The sequence below is a fragment of the Panicum virgatum genome, chromosome 2N (assembly GCF_016808335.1).
Source record: "Panicum virgatum strain AP13 chromosome 2N, P.virgatum_v5, whole genome shotgun sequence".
NCBI classification, from domain to species: Eukaryota; Viridiplantae; Streptophyta; class Magnoliopsida; order Poales; family Poaceae; genus Panicum; species Panicum virgatum.
In genome coordinates this window covers 10,618,134-10,622,186 of record NC_053146.1, presented here as the reverse complement: position 1 = coordinate 10,622,186, position 4,053 = coordinate 10,618,134, and the positions used below count along the sequence as shown (strand labels likewise).

Sequence of the window (4,053 nt, the reverse complement as noted above, 5' to 3'; positions counted from 1 at the left end):
AATAAAGAGAGATGAGTAACTCAGTCTCAGAGGATCGGTAGTACCCGTTGCATTCCAGGCACGGCGGGATCGGAGGATGCCCGCCGGCTCGGCGAGCCGGCGTTGCTGCCGCGGCGTAGCCACGTGTATGGTGCTTCGCCTCCGTCGTTGCCGGCAGCGGCATGTGGGCCATCAAGAGCAGCCAGGCCCCACCTGGCCCAAATCAACCTATGTCTGCAGCCATGTGTACTGTCCATCTGTTCTAAATTATAATTCATTTGATTTTTATCCTAAATTTCATCACTTGTCTTATTAAAAAATTTATGCAAAATATCACTTCTTTTATTAATAAAAATTTCTTTTTCACTTTATTTCTCCTTGCACAAACTTTTATTCAAACTCAAATTTTGCATGCGCATAGATAATTGTGTGCTCTATCTATATGTAAATTTTTTTTAATGTAGTTTTATATGCACCGGTTTAGGTACTACTACTTAGGCCATGTTTAGTTTCCAAAAATTTTGCACAGTATCCGTCACATCGAATGTTCGGACACATGCATGGAGTATTAAATGCAGTTGAAAGAAATAACTAATTACACAGTCTAACTGATTTGCACGAGCTGAATCTTTTATGTCTAATTAGTCCATAATTGAATATTATTTGTCAAATAACAACGAAATGTGTTACAGTACCAAAATCCAAACTTTTTCACCAACTAAACACACCCTTAATAAGTTGGTACCAGAGCATACACGTTTTCTCGTAGAAGGCTTTCTCTTTAGCCTCAAGTGTGAGACTGTGAGTGCTTTTACTCCTCAACAAATGTTGCGCGGAATCGGGTATTGGAGAGCGTCCTGCGTGGCCGCTCTGCACACAGAGCTGGACAGACTTTGTTCAAGTCTTAGATACTAGCAGGCATGCCTGCATTATTGTACACAACTAGTAGCTGCAAGCTAAGCTTGCTGCATGCTCACAGTTTCACAACCCAACTCGCGACAGAGTAGGAAGCACACTAGTCTTGTAGCACGCATTATTGGTGATCAGATCACAGCATTCGTCGACGATGGGTCGGTCGATCAGATCACAGCATGATGGCCCAGTCCTGCGTGGGACTCCCCGTGGCCGGCGACACGACGACCTCCCAGCCGCCGCTATCGGCCGCCCTCACGTCCAAGACGCCCCGGCGCCGGCGTTCAGGACGCTGCCGTCGTTGCGGAACCACCACCAGTGCCGGAGGGGTAGAGGCACCACCAGTGCCGGAGGGGTAGAGGGACCACCAGGTGCCGTCGCCGCAGGCCGCCACGGACGCCGGGCCCCCGGTCCCGCTCGCCGCCTGCAGGCAGAGCTCGCCGGGCCCGACGACGGCGGTCGCCAGCGGCGCCGTGTAGTTGGTCGGCGTCCACGCCTGGAGGCTGCCGCGGTCGTTCCGCTGCACCGTGAGGCCCGTGAAGATCGTCGACGCCGCTGCCGCCAGCACCAGGCCGCCGGACGCGCGCAGCGCGATCGCGCCGTCGGCCCGCGCCTCCCAGACCACGCCGGCGTCCAGCGCGCGGGGGCAGTCCCAGACCAAGACCCGGTCTCCCGGCGAGGTCCCACGTGCTGGTCAGGCACATGCCGCCGGACCGGACGGTGCCGTCCCGCTTGAAGGTCCAGAGCTGGTCCGCGTCGCCGTTGGACTTGCACGGCCAGACCTGCACCTGGTTCCCGTTGTGGTACCAGCCGTTGGGCACGGCGACGCACCTCCCCTCCATTCCCGCGACGCGCACCGTCAGCTCGGCCTCGGCGCACGCCGGAGCGCCGCCGCCCATGTCCGGCTCTTGCGCGACGGACCTGATGACCAGCATGGGGGAAGAAGAAGAAGCTTTCTTGCAGCTGTCGTGGAGCAGGAAGGACAGGAGGGGGACGACCCGACGCACGTTGTCCACCGGCATCCAGTTACCGTCCCGTAGCTGGACGCTGACCGGAGCCGGGAAGACGCCTTGGTGAGACGCTTGGACGGCGGCGGAGAGCGCTGGCCAGCTCGCCTGGAGTGCCGCTCCGCACGCCGGCGCTCATCTGCCGCTCGACATACGGGGACATCGCCGCGCCGGCGATCATCATGACGCAGGTGGCGACGCCGCGGCCCACGTCTTGTTTCGTGGCCTTGCCGGTGGCAAACAGGAAGAGGGACGAGACGGCATCGCCCAGATCCTTAGCTCGCCATGTTGCGGCGGCTTCAAGATCGTCGCCGGCGACGGCGACACCACCTGCACCAAGGCTGTCGCTGCTGTAGCAGATTGCTGACGAGAACGCGCGGCCTGATCTTTTGAGCAGGCACGAGTACTTCCCTGCCACGTAGGCTGAGAAGTAGGCTCCGGTGACATCCATTTTCAGGCTGATGGAATGCTCCGCCGTGTTCGTCAGAGTGATGTTCAGAAATGTTTGGAGCGCAAGCGGATCATGGACGGACCTGGCTGTTGTGCCCGGGTTGCAATTCTGGGAAAAAAATTCAGTAGTTCTAATAACTATATACATGTATAATGTACTTAAGAGGTTAAAGTGTGTTTCTTTGCCATTTTAAGACTGTAATTCGTGTGAAACTGAAAGCAGCCCACAGGCCACTCCTATCCGGACGGCCCATGGCCCATCTAGCCTTCCCACTCCCCCAATCCATCACCATCAAGCAATCGACCCAGTTCAGCCACCAGCCGTAGGGATAGGGCAGCTTCGTCCACTCGTCCCCGCGACGGAATCGCGTTGCGCGACTCGCGCTGCTGCTCACCGCCAGCCGCCAGGCCGCCCGCCCGTGCGGCTGCTCGCAGCAGGTCGCCCGCTCCAGCGCTGCAGCGCGCCGCCCGCCCTTACCTCTTCCGGTCTCCCTGCGCGCGCGGACGCTCGCGTGCGCCGCCGACGCGCCCCAGCTTGGAGTTCTTTGCTTCGATTTAGAGGTAATCAAAAATCAAATCTCTTTGTCCTTTGGCACTTTGCTATGTTCTGTTAAATGTCATTTTCAATTGAAAAATTTATAGATGCGCATTTGTTTCTTTGTAGGCAGTGGCATTTCGTTTCTTAAAAAATGAACAAGTCAAAGTCGATTGATCTGAAATCAATGTGGGAAAGGGCTGCAAAGGCACGCAGAGTAGATGTAGATTCCCCTTCCACATCAAGACCACAAGTAATCAGTATTGAGAGTCATGCTCAAGCTCAAAGTACCCCTTCTGTTGAGCATCAACCAGAGTGGGCGACCTGGTGGGCATACCCTGCTTTAAATTCCTGGGTCCGCCACTGAAGCGGATCGTCCTCGCTGAGGAGCACCGGGATCCCATTGCTTTTCTTCCCCTTTGATGTGCTCATCAGAGCAGCACGAACAGAAGCGATGAAGCTTCTGTACGTCTCTGGTGTCGCCGAAGCGGTGCTGAACTTCACTTGTGGGTAGTCTGAGAGCTACTGCATCGGCAGTTTCAGACGGTAAAGCCGGAGATGCAAGGCAGAGCAATGGTAGTACTGGGCAGGGGCGGACACAGTAGAGGTGCATGGGTAACCCAATAATTTTGACTAAAGAATTTTAGTAAGTACAAATATACATATATGTATAAATGTAGTTGAGTCGGATTATATCTAACTAGTCTATCAACCCGTGCTCCCGCACGGGCTAATTAAAATTAATATAAAAATAATATCAATAATTATATCTCACGCCTTTTTCATCTATTAAATATTTTAACACATGCTCTAAAATATATATTTTTATTATTTAGTTACAATAAATTTTATTTTGTGCACCTCCATATGTATTTAATATATGTTTACTTGAATTATTTGTTTGTGAATTGGTATTTTTATATCTTCCATCATACATGAACACATGATGACATATATCGTGGGTAGTATTTTTATATAAATAATAATATAAATAATATATTAATAATGATAGAAATAGTAATTTTAGAATTTTATATTAGTGCACTTTAATATATTATTATAATTATATAATTAGATTCATATTTATGAGTAATTTAATTTGTAATAATAATGATATAGTTGATAATTTATATGCAAATTTAGGGGGTATTCGTATTAGTTTTATAATGA

General features: G+C 51.2%; 1 pseudogene; it reads right to left on the bottom strand.

Annotated features, from left to right (window-relative positions):
* Nucleotides 1-692: 692 nt before the first annotated feature.
* LOC120662379 lies at nucleotides 693-3,496 on the bottom strand (annotated as a pseudogene).
* Nucleotides 3,497-4,053: the final 557 nt, after the last annotated feature.